Source organism: Herpailurus yagouaroundi, unplaced genomic scaffold, assembly GCF_014898765.1.
Source record: "Herpailurus yagouaroundi ecotype Mexico unplaced genomic scaffold, PumYag 250, whole genome shotgun sequence".
Classification (NCBI taxonomy): Eukaryota; Metazoa; Chordata; class Mammalia; order Carnivora; family Felidae; genus Herpailurus; species Herpailurus yagouaroundi.
In genome coordinates, this window is record NW_024412467.1 from 7,026,723 (window position 1) to 7,043,319 (window position 16,597).

General features: G+C 45.0%; 1 long non-coding RNA gene across 1 annotated transcript; it reads right to left on the reverse strand.

Annotated features, from left to right (window-relative positions):
- Positions 1-1,144: 1,144 nt before the first annotated feature.
- On the reverse strand, positions 1,145-15,768 carry LOC121020605 (uncharacterized). Its single transcript, XR_005786221.1, has 3 exons — positions 15,758-15,768; positions 8,028-8,031; positions 1,145-1,342 (listed from the first exon to the last, which is right to left on the reverse strand). It is a non-coding gene; the product is annotated as an uncharacterized LOC121020605 (long non-coding RNA).
- Between the last annotated feature and the right edge of the window lie 829 nt (positions 15,769-16,597).

A 16,597-nucleotide genomic window follows, 5' to 3' on the forward strand; every position in this document is an offset into this window, starting at 1 on the left:
AGCTTGCATTTCCTCCATTACTAGTGAGGTTGATACAATTTGCACGTTGACCGCTGAGTTGTAATTCTTCTCTGATTTCTGTCGTTTTTTTATGATTTGAAGGGGTGCTTTGTACATTCTGAACGGCAATTTGTGTTACGTATGTTGGAAATACTCTCTCCGCTCCTTTACTATCCTTCAACTTCACCATGCACAAGTTTGTGTCATGTACAGGTTTAACGTTTTTATGCATTGAAACCCGTGTGTCTTTTTCTTTAAACCTGCTAGAGAAAGAAATTCTTTCTTCATTTTTCTTTTAATTGTAATTGCTTATTCATTTTATTTTAAAGTGTAGTCGGCATACAATGTTGCATTCGTTTCAGGTGTACAACGTATCGATTCTTCTATCCGTTATTCGGTGCCGACCACGACCACGGTGAGTGTGGTCACCATCTGTCACCATACAACATTGTGACCGTATTATTGACTGTATACCCTGTGCCATACTTTTCATCCCTGTGCCTTATGACTTTAGAATGAAATTCTGAACCTCCCCAATTATAAAAACGTTCTCTACATTTTTTCTAGTACTCGCCTAGTTGTGCTTCTATGGATTTATGAATCTATGTGTCTAGACCCTTGCCATGCAGAGTAAATATATCCTTGCTACACCATCGAGCAACACATCAGCGTCAGCTTAGAGTTCTTCCTAAATTCAGAACCTCAGGACCTGTCTCAGGCCTCCTCGAGTCTGCAGTCTACAACATCGTGTGATGCTCAGTAAGGTTTCAGAGGCGCTGGTCCAGGAAAAATTTTGTTTGTGTGATAAGGATATAATCTTATGTTTTTGTGTACCCAATGGACCCAACACCATTTCGTTCTGTATTTCTCTAGATCGCTGCTGTTATGCCCAGAATTCGTGCTCCCCAAAGACCGCCAGGGAGCTGAGTGCGATGCAAAAGCAAAGAGCCTTTATTCAAGCTAGCTCGAGCTCAATCCCCTACCTGCACTGATGCAGCGGTGAGATACCGGAGAGAGAGCGCGAGTTTCAAAAGCACAAAGGTTTTATAGGGGTCTAGGGGCAGTTGGTGAGGTAACGGCTGTGGGCTCAGCCGATTGGCTGGGGAAGGGTTGTGGCCTCGGCCGATTGGCTGGGGAAGGTTCGGCGTCCTGTTACGCAGGTCGCTGGGCGTGTTTTGATCAGGAAGTTTGAACGGGTGAGCGGGAGGTTACTCAAGGGGAGGAGGCGCGGTCTGAGGTTTCTTCGATTTTCCCGGAAAAGGGGTCATGTCCGGGACATAGTCACTCAAGGTGGAGGACACAGAACAAGATGGAGTCGGCCGGCGTAGGCCCACCCTTTCAGCTGCTATTGTCCAAAGTCCTGGAGCGTTGAGGAAGAGAACAGAAGTCTGAGAGGGGAAGTTACTTTTGTTCTTCCAGTATCAATAGATCAACCAGGTAAGTCTAAAAACTGTATCTACCACGTACATGAATTCTGAGGACTCAGAAGGCAGAAGGGTGTTGTGTTGGGATGCATGTAGTTTGGGTCTGGGAAAAATTTTATTTATTTATGCGTTTATTTATTTATTTATTTTGAAAGTTTACTTTGAGAGAGCTTGCGTGCACAAACGGGCGAGGAGCAGAGACAGAGAGAGAGAGAGAATCCCAAGCAGGCTCGAGCTCTCAGCCCAGAACCCACTGTGGGACTCCATCTCATGAACCGTGACTTGATGACGTGAGCTGAGTTCATGACCTGACCTGAAATCAAGAGTCAGAGCTCAACCCACTGAACCACCCAGGCCCCCTGGTTTGGGTTTTGGGAAGACTTTTAAATACATTCTTACATGTGGGACAAACGTTTCTCGGCTAGTGGTAACAATGATACACTTTGCCAGTCGTGTATCATGTTACCTTTCCAACTAAATGAGGGTCCTCCATGAGCTCAGTTCTGTGGGCACCCTCCTGTTCTTATGCTGTCTTTTTGATACCGAAAATGTTAAAAATCATAATGACTCATCACTCAGTTAACTGTAAGGTGCCGAGCTAAATAATACTGACCCCAAGCCCACAAATACCTCTAAAGGCAACATGACAGGGGACTCGCTGCCAATTATTCCACACTGCTCTGCAGGGCCCGATCACGCACTAGGTTTTACCAGTTTAGAGGCCGTGTAAAAACATAGAATCAATGATTAAGTGAAATACAAAATAATTTTTTGTTTTAGTAATACATCAGTAGTTTTGGGATAACTTTCATTCCTGAATAGGGTAGATGTTGTGCTCTCCCAGAGACCAGAACAAAGGAGCACATGGATTATTTTCCTTGTTTTTTAGCCTGAGATAGCACTTAATTTGTTGAAACCAGAAGTTTATGTGAAAAGATACATTGTATGTATGGAGTAACTTTACCGCAGGTGGACGAAATGACTCAAAATACAAAGTGCGTGTTATCCCAGGAATCTTGTTTATACTTGGGATTTTTTTTTTTGTTTTTTTAATTTTTTTGGGTACTTTGGCACGTGGGGACAGGACCTTTTGGGCCTCAGGGACCTGTGACCATGGGATAATAATAAATTATTTTCCCACTGTTCTAGAAGCTGGAAGTCCAAGATCAAGGTCTCAGCAGGTTGGTTTTCTCTGAGGCCTCTCCCCTTCTCCCGGTGTCCCCACATGGTCTTTCCTCTGTGTGTTTCTGTGTCCTAAGAGGGGTCTTCTTTTAAGGACACCAGTCGTATTAGATTAGGGGCCACTGTCATGACCTCGTCTTAATTACCTTTTTAAAGGCCCTATCTCCAAATATATTTGCATTCTGAGGTCCTGGGAGTTAGGGCTGCAACCTATGAATTTGGGGGGAGACACAGTGCAGCCTGTGACAGACAGGGGGTGTCCTGGGAAGGGCGGGGAACCCGGAAGCAGATCACCTGAGTTCATCCAACCCAGCCACTAGCTGCGTCCCTCGCTTTTGGTCTCAGATCTCTCAGCTTCTGCTCCTGCGTGACATCCTTTGCCTCACGCTAAGATTCAAACAATAATATCAGCCTTATGAGGGAGCTATTTTATATTGTGCTCATGCAACCCAGACATCTCCAATTTCTGCACAGATTTTGTGGTCATCCTTTGGGATCCAGGCAAGACGCACTGAGTCTCCACCTTACGTGTTGCGGGAAGTAATCTCTGCTACTCCTTGAGTTTTCTGAGGGGCTTCATTCTCCCGGGGCCTCAGAGCTACCCTCGGTCATGGTCATCGCCCTCAGCTTCTGAGACCGCTCTCTTCCCAGACCAGTCCCTTCTGTCAGAAGCACCCTACGTCGACTTGAGAACAGAAATTTCACTGGAGGTTTTAGGGAAAAGGGTACGGATGCAAGGGTGTTAACATTACATGCACTGCAAGAAAGCTCTTCGGACAGAATTGTGGACTCTTCCCCCTTTTAAGTTTCTCCAGCCTTTTCTTATTTCAGGGCATTTCCTGCTGAGCCACCAACACCCACTTTGGCTCCTGCTTTGTGGCTATGGTTCAGGCCCCTTTGTTTCCCTCAAACGTCCCTTCTGTTTTCCTCCTTCAAGTCTACCCTCGTCTACCCAACCCCCGTGTCTTAAGCTGTCAGTGAACAACTCCTAACATCCCGTTATTTTCTTAGGCAGAAATGTGGCTCGTCCCAGCTTCAGCTTTCCTTTGAGCTGACCTCTGGGGGAAGTAGGTGGCCTGGGGCTCACCTTCCTCAACCAAAGACCCATTGAGAAACAGTCCCCGTAGAGTCACCTCCCCTGTGGTGCATCATGCCTCCCGTGTGTTAAGGCTGCTCTCTCTGTCTAAAATCAGATTCTTGTCCTTTCTTCCATCTACCCCTTTTACACACTACCCCTTTTAAAGCTGCACAATGCTGAGGAAAAAGAAGACATACTTTCTTGTCCCGGTTATATACTCCTGATGATTGTTTCAAGTAGAAACCCATTATAGGGGTCGTTTGTTTGATTCCTTCTCAGTCCAGAATGAAGTGGGTCAAGCGAGAAGTAGCCCATTTCATGTCTATTATTGGCGGAAGGTGCCTCTTCTTTTCTTTCCCCCGTTTTCTGTTTGCTTTTATTTTTTAAATGTTTATTTATTTTGAGAGAGTGAGAGAGCGAGCAGGAGAAGGGCAGGGAGAGAAAGAGAGAGAGAATCCCAAGCAGGCCCTGCCCTGTCAGTGCAGAGCCTGATGAGGGGCTCGAACTCACGATCAACAACTGTGAGATGCCGAACCAGCTGAGCCACCCAGGCGCCCCTCCCTGTTATCTGCGTAAAACAATAAATAACAGCAAACCGGCCCCGAATCTTCTGAAAACTCTGCAGCTGTACTAGTATTTCAGCACCGTCACCTTTGGTTGTATCTCAGCCGATCTCAGGGCCACAGAGGAGCTCCATGGCAAGAGCCCAGACTCAGGAGACAGAGCCTCGGGTTTCAGGGCTCAGTCTGTGCCACACAGGTTACGGGACCCTCTCCGAGCTGGTCCCCCGATCTGTAACACGGTGAGGGGTCTCACCCCTTGCTCACAGGACTGAATGACACCTCGTTACCTGGAAGCACTTTTTTGGCCAGAAAGTCTGGAAGCCAAGTGTCTGAGCTGGGGGGCCGCTGTGACTTCAGACATGTTCGGGCACGTCTGGAGGTTTAATTGGCACGCCGGCCAGGTTTGGGCTCGCCTGACCAGCTCAGGGGAGGCACAGTGACTGCTTTTATTGGATCTGACAGATGGCCCCCAAGAGGAACCACTGGCACCACGTCTGAGGGGGAGCTGGAATGCAGGTGTTCATGCCGAGCCCAGGAATGCCGGTTGGAAGGGAGAGATGGTTGTGTGCACAGGTGAGAGGATGCCTCCATATTGTCTTCCTGCCTCAGAGAACCGGTGCCATGTTCCTTGAGAGAAGGAACTGGAATGAGGGGTGGGCCCAGGGGAAGAGACCTACCCCTGGGCATGCCCTAGAGTACTGAGACAGGGAGCAGTTCCCCTAAGGGACCCGGTACCTCTGGGTAACCCTAAAGCTGATTCAGTGGAGTTCTCCCAGTTGCATGTTGGGGGGGGGGGGGGGGGGGGGGGACTTGGGTTCAGTGAGGCATGAGGTTGTGAAATGTTGGTCATTCCTTTTTTCTTTTTTTTAAATTTATATTTTTTGAGAGACAGAGGGGGACAGCATGAGCAGGGGAGGGGCAGAGAGAGAGGGAGACACCGAATCCAAAGCAGGCTCCAGGCTCTGAGCTGAAAGTACAGAGCCCAATGCTGGTCTCGAATCCATGAACCATGAGGTCATGAGAACATGCTCAACCGACTGAGCCACCCAGGGGTCCTGCATGTTCTCTTTACGAAAAGAATGCACACTTGCGCCTGGGTGGCTCAGTCGGTTAAGCGTCGGACTTCAGCTCAGGTCACGATCTCACAGTTCGTGGGTTCCAGTCCCGCGTCTGGCTCCGTGCTGACAGCTCAGAGCCTGGGGCCTGCTTCGGATTCTGTGTCTCCCTCTCTCTCTGCCCCTCCCCTGCTCATGCTCTGTCTCTCTCTCCTTCAAAAATAAATAAACGTTAAAAAAAAAAAAAAGAATGCACAATTATAGGTGTAAAATGTAGTGTGAAAGGAAGTATTTCCTTAGAATGAAAAAGTAAACCATAACAACTTACATTTTTAAAAAGCTGACAAAGAGTACAAAGCCCAGAAAAATAACAATATATTTTTTCCAGTTACCTGACACGTCTCTCTAATACCTCTTTTCTTATTTTCTCTGGTGACACACACTTTGCTCGTCTCTTCATGTGATGATGATTTTGACTATCACCTTCTATTAGAGAGAATGAAAACATAATTTTGTCTTTCTTCTGGGATGGTTAATCAAAATTAATTCTCCATTATTGATTGTTAGGATGAATAAAAGACTGAAAACAATACAAACGATGTCCTCTTCGTGGTATTCCTACCGCTTGAGCTCAACCAACCCAAGAATCCTGAGAGATCCTATTTTGAGTGATTCTCATAATAAAAAGGAAAAAAAAAAACCCACATGGCATATTTATAATTGTATGTACCAACAAAAGACAGTCTCTGTTTTGACTAGGTGTTGATGAGAACCACATTGTCTGCTTCCATATTTACATGTCTTAACAGCTATAGGGAATTCCTACAGAGAAGCCTCTGTCAGGTGCATTTCAGACCTTGTTCTCTACTATCTGCCCCTGTGGTGTCAGGTCTCATAAGACACGTGGAAGTGGAGTCTTTATTCCTACTCCTTCATGTTTGGATACTAGGTGAGTCGGCACAGGGGATCGGAAAAATTCCTGGAAAGTCATATCTATGTTGGTACAGCTAGCAATAACTTAAGTATACCCGGAATCGACTTTGAATCAGATAAATAGATCCCATTAATTCCCAAAAAACTTCCCTTCACCAGATTCCGGAAGTGCTCCCGGCCACTCCAGTGTTACTGGAGCCGCAGCGAGGTGCAAGGAAGGCAAATCAACGTGGAAAGGGAATGTGGTCTTGGCCACTTGTAGCTAAAACATTTCATTACTGCACACTTTAGAAAAATATGGCCCCGTGAACCCATTGCCGGAGACGGTTCCCGGTTCTTGGAAGGGGACCACGAAAGTGAGGGGTCTCAAAATTTAAGCTTCATTACCTTTTGAGGAAGCATGCCTCTGGCCGACAGGGATAAACTCCTGAATTTCAGTGGCTTTACACAATAGTTTGTATTTTGCTGACATAAAGACCAGTTGGGGAGGGGTGGGTATTGGACTTGAATGGAGTGGTGTATGTGAAGGGGTGGGGGGAGTGAAAACCTTGCCCCATGCAGTCATTCAGGGAACCCAGATGACAGATCTGGCATCTTCAACATGGGCCTTCCAAGGTTACCCTGGGTACCACCCTAGCTGCCAGATAGGCGAGGGGATGGAGACAGACAGAGAGAAAGAGAGAGAGAGAGAGAGAGAGAGAGAGAGAGAGCAAGGGGTCGTACAGGAGGTTTCTGGGCCAACCCAGGAAGTGGTGTCTTTGGCTGGAACTCACTCACAGCGCCATAAAACTGCGAAGGAGGCTGGGAAGTGTGGTACAGCTGCGTACCTCGGGGAAAGAGGAAACAGGTTTTGGTGAATGACAGTAGCCTTTGACATAAGAGGGGACAGGGCTCTCCCTCAATTGGGATTAGAGTGACACAAGTATGGCAAGACAATGCTGCTAGAGCCACAAGAGGCACCCAAAGGCCCTCAAGAGCTCGCGGGGGACCCACCATATCCTCTCGAACCAGGGAGGATGTTCGGGGCTGTCCTAGGAGAGATGGGTCGCAGAAACTATTATTTTGTTATTGGTGATTCTATTCTCTTTGTATCCAGGAAAACTGGCTGGAAATCAGCCTACGGGATGACGATAATGTTGACTGTGAGATTTTTAGGGAGAAGTTTGGAAGGTCATATCACTAAAGGCTACCTACTGCCATTCAATGCAGGGATTCCCGACGACTATTTTTATCAGACTGTGAGCTCCAGGAGCAAATGTGTCTCATTTACTTTTGGGTCCCAGTGCCTAGCAGGGTGTTCTGTTGGGCTGTTGAAAGGATTTTCCTAAGTACATAACCATTTTATAAGCATTAAACATTTTTTGATATATGGCATTGTACAGAGCCTTGACAGGATAGACATTAATGCCCAAGTTTAACAAAGTGTCTTCACTTTGACCCACAATTACCAGATATTTCATAACCAGTTGGAAAAGGTGAGTTCTTCATTTCTTCTGGCAAATGGAAAATGAGTTCTCCCTTAAAGCTTTTGCCTCCACAGAAGTTAAAAATCCATTAGTAAATTAGGCTTAGCTGAGTCCATCCATTGATATGTGATCCTTGGAACCTCTCAAGGAAAATCAATGTGTGGCTTTGCAGTTAATTAACATAATGTTAGCAGGACGTATAATGTCAGCATGGCTGGAAGCCTCCTACTTAGTGTTCTGCTCGGCCCGAGTGAGCAAATAGGGTAGATCAATATTTTTCATAAGAGACCATATCTGGCCTCCTCGAGAGGAGATGAGCACAGGACTAGTCTTAGGTCGAAATTGCACCCATCTGCCCACTCTTGTGCGCTTGCCTGACGGCGGTTGCTACGGTGGGACGAAAGACGAGAATCAAGCCAAAACGAGAAGAATTCAAACTCTGTCCACGTAAGGACGATTGGTGGCAGCCGTGGAAGCTGACCAGAACACATTCAGCCCTCCGAGACACGAAGCTTGAAGATGGGCATGATGAGGAGGTGGGGGCTGTTGAAAAGATGCCTTCCATGGTTTCTGTGGTCGGGGCTGTGACCACAAAAGGTGGTGTCCCAGCACGGGGACCCGTCTCAAGGTATGCGGGTATTTTCCTCCTGTCCTTGCCCTTCCCCCCAAATGTTTAATTATAAAACACACAGAACGGAAATTGACCACCGTAACCACTTTCAGTGTGTAATCCTCACCACTGTGCAAACATCACCACCATCCATGTCTAGAATGCTGTCCCGCAAAACCAAGACCCTTAGTCAATAGCTCTCCATTCCCTCCTGGCCCCTGGCCCCTGGCAACCACCCTCCTACGTCCTGTCTTTGAATTTGACGGCACCAGGGACCTCATAGAAGCATACAGTATTTGTCTTTTTGTGACTGGTGTATTTCACTCAGCTGAGTGACCTCAGGTTTCATCCGTGATGCAGTAGGTGCCAGGATTTCCTTCCTTTTTATGGCTAAAAAATACCCCAGTGTTTGGATGCACCCCATTTTGTGTACCTAGTCATCTGTCGGCAGACACTTGGGTGGTTTCTGCCTTTTGGCTGCTGCAAATAATGCTTCTGTGGACATGGGGGTATAGATATTTCTTTGAGCCTCTGCTTTAATCTCTTTTGGGTATATACCCAGATGTGGAATTGCTGGATCGTATGGTAATCTTGCTTTTAAGTTTTGAGCAACTGCCATACAATTTTCCATAGTAGCTGCACCATTTTACGTTCCCACTTAGAGTGCACAGGTGTTCCAAATTCTCTGATTGAGAGAGAAATTCCCGCCAACCCCTGTTCTTCCCTTCCCTTTTCTCTTTCTTTCTTTCTTTCTTTCCTTCTTCCTTTCTTTCTTTCTTTCTCCCTCCATTTCTTTCTTTCTCTTTTCCTTCTTTCTTCCTATATTTCTTTCTTTCTTCTTTCTTTCTCTTTCTTTCCTTCTTTCTTTCTTTCCTTTCTTTCTTTCTCCCTCTTTTTCTTTCTTCCTTTCTTTTTTCTTTCTTACTTCCTCCCTCCCTCTATTTCTTTCTTTCTCTTTTCTTTCTTCCTGTTTTTCTTTCTTTCTTTCTTTCTTTCTTTCTTTCTCTTTCTCTTTCTTTCTTTGTTTCTTTCTCTTTCTTTCTTCCTTACTTCCTCCCTCCCTCCATTTCTTTCTTTCTTTCTTTCTTTCTTTCTTTCTTTCTTTCTTTCTTTCTTTCTTCCTTCCTTCCTTCCTTCCTTTCTTTCTTTCTCTCTTTCTCTCTTTCTCTCTTTCTTCTTCCATATAATAACCACCCTAATCGGTGTGAGGTTGTATCTTGTGGTTTTGATCTGCATTTCTCTAATGATTATTGACATTGAGTATCTTTTAGTATGCCTGTTGGCCATTTGTATATCTTCTTTGGAGTAAGTCTATCCAAATTTTTGGCCCATTGTTAAATCAGGTTGTTTGTGTTTTTGTTGTTAAGTCCCCCCCCCCCCCATTTAAGATGTGGCATTCTGTATTATGACACTCGTTCTCTCTTTAGCCAATCTTGTTCAAGGCACTGAAGCTTGCTGTTGGGTCTCAGGATGTTTTGGAGCACTGATTTGCCAGTTGTGGCCCTGTGCTATGCTCTCAGGAGTTGACAGGGGTCTGGGGGACAGTGGGGGAACGGAGGCGAGGGCTGGTTTGGAAGAGGGGATGCCCTAAGGTCTACTCCTGCTTCAGGCAAAGAAGCTTTCTCTTTCCCTGCCTTACCTATTGGAACTCCCATCTAAGATGGCGTTTAGTGTTTTCTCCGCTACAAAAAATTTCTGAAACACTTGTAGGGATAAGGTTGACCTCCATTACCTTTGTCTGCTCCAGCCTGTTTGAAAACAAAGCCCGCCTCTGTGTGCTTCGAGTTGGTTCCTCAGCAGTGACTTGAGGGGAATCATGGTTCAGTTCACATCCATACATAATCATCGAGTGTCCACTATGTACCAGACCCTTTCTCGAGCTTGTGGAATTGCAGGCAGATGAACAGAACGGCTGCTCTGGGGTAGAATCGGCCTCCTTGGAAATAACCAGGTGAATGGAACTCGGGGCGAGAATGTGACCCCAGCTCATGTGCCTGACCTGCACCTGACCGGGCGCAGTTCTCCCACATGGGCCCAGGGGACTTTATACTCCTTAGGCTCCTTAGGTCGCCGAGGCACTCCCTCAAGGGCAAAGGCTCAGCCCGGACCCCGCGGGCTGGCCACATCCTCTCTCTCCTCTCCCTGTCCCCCAACCCCTTCTCTCTCCTTCACCCCGTAACTTCCCTTTTCCCCTCCCGGCTCCAAATCTCACGCACCATCTGCCGTGACTAGTGTTCTCATTCACCTTCTCCCGCTTATCTGGTCTTCAGCAGGAAAGTGCTTCGGAGGCCGACAGCCTAATCTCTCCGCTGATCCTGTGTTTCTGAATTCATCATCCCTCCCCTCAGGCTGCTGTCCCTGCACTGCGGCCCTGGGCTGAGCAGGAGGAGGGACGATGGGGTTGCACCAGACCACAAAGGAAAGGAGAAAAGCAGAGGGAAAAGAAAAAGCAGAGGAGGAGTCATCCAGGCACAGGGAATGAGGCTGCAGGTGCCCAGAGGCCCCGAGGTTCTGACAGGGGTCGAAAGACAGGTCGTCTGTCCCCCTGCTTCCAGGAGGGAAGCTCGTTCTGACTTTCTCAAATCTGCCCCGTCTGGTCTGCACGTGGCACCTTGCACAAGGTCACCTGCAGAACGGTCTCTCTGTATTGCCATCCGGATGGTGGCTGTAAATCACTTTTCCTTTGTCGGTTATTTTTTTAAACTGACTTTTTTTTTAACTGGGAGAAGATAGGGCTCATTACCTAGGGGAGAGGACAGGAAACTCACCCTTAAAATATAGACTTGTGGCGGCACCTGGGTGGCTCAGCCGGTTGAGCCTCTGACTCTTGCTTTTGGCTCAGGTCATGATCTCACAGTTCGTGAGTTCAAGCCCGGCATTGGGCTCTGTGCTGACAGTGCGGAGCCAGCTTGGGGTTCTCTTTCTCCCTCTCTCTCTCTCTGTCCCTCTCCTCTTCGAGTGCACTCTCTCTTCTTCTCTCAAAATAAATAAACTTAAAAAAACATATACAGGCTTATGACCTGTAAAGTGAGGCCATTTAAGCGTATGATGCTGCTACAGATTTTCTTTAAGCATACGTTTTTTATTTCTGTTCTACCTTAAAGAGTGAGCTGCTGGCCTCTCCCCCTGCCTCCTGCACCAGGGAAGACGTGGGCAGTCCTTTAGACACTACCCTTCGTAACACTTCACATTTACAGGAACTTTTAACGTTTCCAGATCATTTTCCTTTTATTTTGTCTTTCACGTGTATGCACACATTCTTCCCATATGCCTTCCCCCCCTTTTTTTTTCTCCTTTTCATTTTTGGCTCATTTGAGGATGCTGTGGTGTAGGGGACATCCGCTTCCAGCACCATATTGAAATGCTGAGGAGTGCACTTTGGGGAAATGAAACTCAGGTAATGTGTCCACTCTCTGGAAAGGGGGAATGATGATAAAGTGTTAGAGTTTGTCACTGTTCCTGAGCTGGCACGTCTCGGAAGGAAGGAATTGTCATTACCACAGCTGTTCTCACCCCCCTGTCTCCCACCCTGATGTGGATCTTCTCATAAAATCTATTTCGGGAGCAAATGGAAGAGAACTGGACATTAGGGGCGGCAAGTGGAAGCCGATCGAATAACAAAATGAGGCCCAGATCTTGTGTTATTTTTTTTAAAGATGTTTATTTATTTATTTATTTTTGAGAGAGAGAGAGAGAGAGAGAGAGAGAGAGCAGGGGAGGAGCAGAGAGAGAAGGAGAGAGAGAGAGAGAGAGAGAGAGAGAGAGAGAATCCCAAGTAGGATCTGCACTGTCAGCACAGAGCCCGACGTGGGGCTTGAACTCATGAATCGTGAGATCATGACCTGAACAGAGATCAAGAGTCCAATGCTTAACCCACTGAGCCACCCAGGTGCCCCTGTTCATCTATTTTTAAAGCTATTCTCTAGGGCGGCTACATATCACTTGTTCGATTCAATTCTTGGCCCTCCATAAGTGTAACTTCATGAAGACATTGGCCTTTGTTATGGTAAGTGGTTTTGTCCAATCACAATGTAAAGGACCATTTTAGAACACTGAGGTTTTAGGAGTTTTCACGGTTCCTTCTTGTGAACACATAAATTTCGCTCATGCATCACAGGATACTGCAGCCGGCGGGAAGGGGGTTGAAGACATTCGTGTGTGAAGGCCACGATGGGAGTGAATGGTGGTCTCAGAGCTGCAGACGGACAGATGGCAATTTCATTCCACTTCGTTGCTGGGAGAAAGCAATAGCGAAGCAATCTTCAGCCAGAGGAATACTTGTCGAGTCCATAGAATCAGTCAAAAGGCAGCAGCAAGAAGTTTAGCAGTTTCTTATCAAGTTAAACCTATACTTACTCTATGCCTCACCAAACCCCTCCAAAGTATCTACTCAAGAGAAGCCAAAACTTATGCCCACGAAAACCCTTTTACAAGAAGACCCTTAGTAGCTTTATTCACAATAACCCAAGACTGGAAACGTCCAAATGTCCACCAATGGGAAAATGGGTAAACAGATTACAGTATCTTTGTAAAATGAACTACTACTCAATAAGAAAAGGGAGTACACCATAGATATATTAAATAACATGAGTGACTCTTACAAGACATCACATTGTGTGAAAGAAACCAAACCCAGAATAGTGTATCTTGTGTGCTTTCCTGTATGCGAAATTCTAAAACAGGCAAAGCCAATCATTGGTGATAAAAATCAGAAGAAAGGTGGACTCTGGGGACCAGCGAGAAGAGGTCGACTGAGAAGCTGCCTCAGGAACTTTCGTAGGTGAGGGAGCTGTCTCCTAGCTTGATGGGGGGCGGGTAACATGGGATTTATATTTGCCAAAACTCAGTGAAATTGAAACTTCACTGGGCATCTCATGGAATATAAACTTTAGCTCAGAATTAACACAAAACTATATGCAAATATTTTAAAAAACACTGTAGCCAGTATGGGTGTACTGTCTCACAACTGGGAGATCTTCTATAAACATTCTCAAACCTGGCTGCACCTTAGCTATTTATTGGGGTTAGCTCATATTCTGCCAGCTCCCAGGGCTGAGTTACCTCCAGAACTTCTGACTCTGGGGGCCTGGTCTTGGAACCTACATTTCAGAATGAATTCTAGGGCTTCTTATGACATACGTTAAGGGTTAGATCTCAGTCAACATTTTTAGGAGGCTGCTACAATATTTGGGTCCAGCCACTTCTGCCACTTTTGGGCGGTGACATCAGTGAATTAAAAGGTAAGTGTGTTCGTTCAAACCCATGTATATTTTTATAAAAGAAGTAGGTGTGAAGTGGAAGACAGAGGGAAGGAACTAACATACGTTGAGCCCAAGATGTGCCAAGGAGGCTATTGGGCATTTGACGTAGATAATGTCATTTAAACTCTCTAAGAAGCACATTTATCATTTATTATCTGTCTTCCACTGCAATCGCCATAGTCCAGGCCCTCGGCTATTAACAGTCTTGCCTTTTAAGCTCCAGCAAAACCAACTTTCTTGCAAATCTCTTAATAGGCTGAGCTATTTCAGGGCCCTGGGCCTTTGCGATGCTGGGGATGTATTTTCCCTTCGTCTGCCAAATGTATTTCTACTCATCTTTAGGATCCCGCTAAAGTACCCCGCATTATATGTAGTCCTTCCTGCTCCTTCCCTTACTCCGTTGGTAGAATTTTATTCTTCTTCAGGTAAATGTTGTATCTGCTATCCTAGGATTTGTAACAAAGCGTGTTTTGGAATTCTCTTACGTGAATCAGAGACAGTCATTGGTAACTGATGTAATGCTAAATGCACTCAAATGCAGAAAACCCTACAAATAAATCTTTGGCAGTCAAATGTAGGCTTGCACTTGACTTATTTCTACTTCTACTATTTATCGAATGGAATTATAATTTTTAATGTACATTTCTCATCTGCTAGACAAACATCTCCTCCAAGAGAGAACCGTGTCTTACGTGTCTTTGAAATCCCACGACCTTGCACAAAACCTGGCCTGTATTTAGTGCCCAGGAAATCACTCTTGAAAAAATGAGTGACTGAGTAAACGAGTGAATGAGATCACCTTGCTTCTCCTTAAATCTAGCATACCCCAATAAATAGTGTATTTTCAGTAACTACCTATGGACCTCAAGATAAATGTAAACCCTCAAAATGTATTCCAAGAGTTCCCCTAATCATCATCTGCCCTACTTCAGTTCTGTGTCTAATCTTACGGGCTAACAATTTTACCAAATTGTGTCCAAAAGCTGTCCAAAGTGTCCAAAGAGCTGACTATGAGCCTCATACTCACATCTGCTGTGTGACTTTGGTCAAATGACCTAACATTTCTGAGTCTTGTTTTTCTCATGTATGAAATGGGATACCAACTGAGATAACATATACAGATTGCCCTGGAAGTGGTGCAAAGTTTATTTTTCTTCTTCTTACATTATTATCTTAGCTGCACACAGAACTGAACCGATGTTACTTACGATCCTGCATACCCTTCTGTATGAAGCTTTAAGGCGTCAATTCTCTTTGAACTTGGGAGAGCCGACATTTTTTTTTTTTTTTGTCCTGAACTGTCTGAACCACTGTGGAGCTTCAACACATGCTATCTCAATTGTTATTTAACTGTTTCACGTGTGCATGGTCTTTCTCCCAGATTGGCAACCTCTCAAGGGCAAGAGTAGGGAACACGTGTTACCCTTCTTTTTACACCCCTGATCATTTAGGAGATTGTAACATATTAAATGGACTAATATTAAATTGTCTTGAATAAGGGGTATGGAAAATATATTTAGAATCAGAATTTAGAGTAATAAGTTCTTAAGCATCAGTGAATGCAACCTTCTCTTTCTATGGAAACTATAACTTATGTATGTTATGTGCCTTTCTTGTGTCACAGCTAATAATAATTGAATGGTTGAAGCTAGCGATTCTTGAGAACATCTGAGAACCATGCCAAGTAATCTAAATGAATGATATAATCTAATGACGTTGGATTTATTATAATCCCCATTTTACAGATGGAAACACTGATGCTGAGAAGCTAGGATTCAACTCCAGGCATCATTCTCTGGAGCTCCTATCCTTGAACCTGCCTTTGGCATTGATGTTCTCGGTTCTCACGCCAGCGCCCTTCCTGCTCCAGGGTAACCATTGTTCTCTCCATGGAAGTGGTTCTTTGCATGTGGCCCTAGAGGAGCGGTTGCAGCATCACCTGGGAACTTGTTAGAAATGCAAATTATTGGGTCCCACCCAGCCCTGCTGAATCAGCAGCTTAGGGGTGGGGAGAAGTGGGGAGTCCAAAAATCTGAGCCTTGACAAGTCCCCCAGGTTGTCCTGATTGTCCTGATGCACCTCTTGTTTGGGAACCACAGCATGAGGGTAAATGTCCTTGTCTTTTTGCTTCTTACATTGCCCGTCCTGTGGCTGACTAGATGTTTATACAACGAGGTGTTTTTACAACAAGGGTGATGGAGTCTACACTCTCCATCAATGGTCAATGATTTCCGTGTTCTGTATAGGAAATGCCACTTGAAAGCAAACAGAACTAGCCTGAAGTCTGCTGGGATGCATCTCATAGTTTTAAGAGAGACTTAATTGGTTTTGTTATTTTACTTGTTTTTATGTATATTTTTATAGTTTTACTTAACACAATTATAAGAAACGATTTGGATTTTCCCCGCACAGTGACTGGAAGTTTTAACCCGAACTGTATCTTCCCATGGTCCTTCCAAAAATTCTGTATTCTGGTTGGAATCCCTACTAGGGTGTTAGAACATTTGAAGACAGAACAAAAATGTCTCTTCATTAAAATTTGGGCCAGATTTCGTTATGAATACGATACATGCAATATGTAATAATTAGGGAAGAAACCGAAGCTTCATTTTTTGTGTAACGTTCACATACAGACTGGTAAGAAAAACAAATTACCTTAGCCAATATCCATCGGCTTAGTTTATGTGAAAATAATGAGAGCAAAGGTTAAATAAAATATGTGATTTCTTCAGTCTTTTAAAGTTCTTGCAGCGATTTTTCTAGAATGTAGCAATGGGCAAATCTCTACTCACGACTGTCATGAGACTTGTATGTGGTGATTGTCATTCAACCATTTTTAACATTAAAGCAATTACCATTTATTTACTGACAATGTGGAGCTAACTTGGGGAAAAATCCATTCGATTAAAAAAACCTTATGTTTATATTTATTTATTTTTGTTTATGTATTTATTATCATTTTTTACTTATTTTTAAGAGAGAAACAGGACATGAGTGGGTGGAGGGGGCAGAGAGAGAGGGAGAC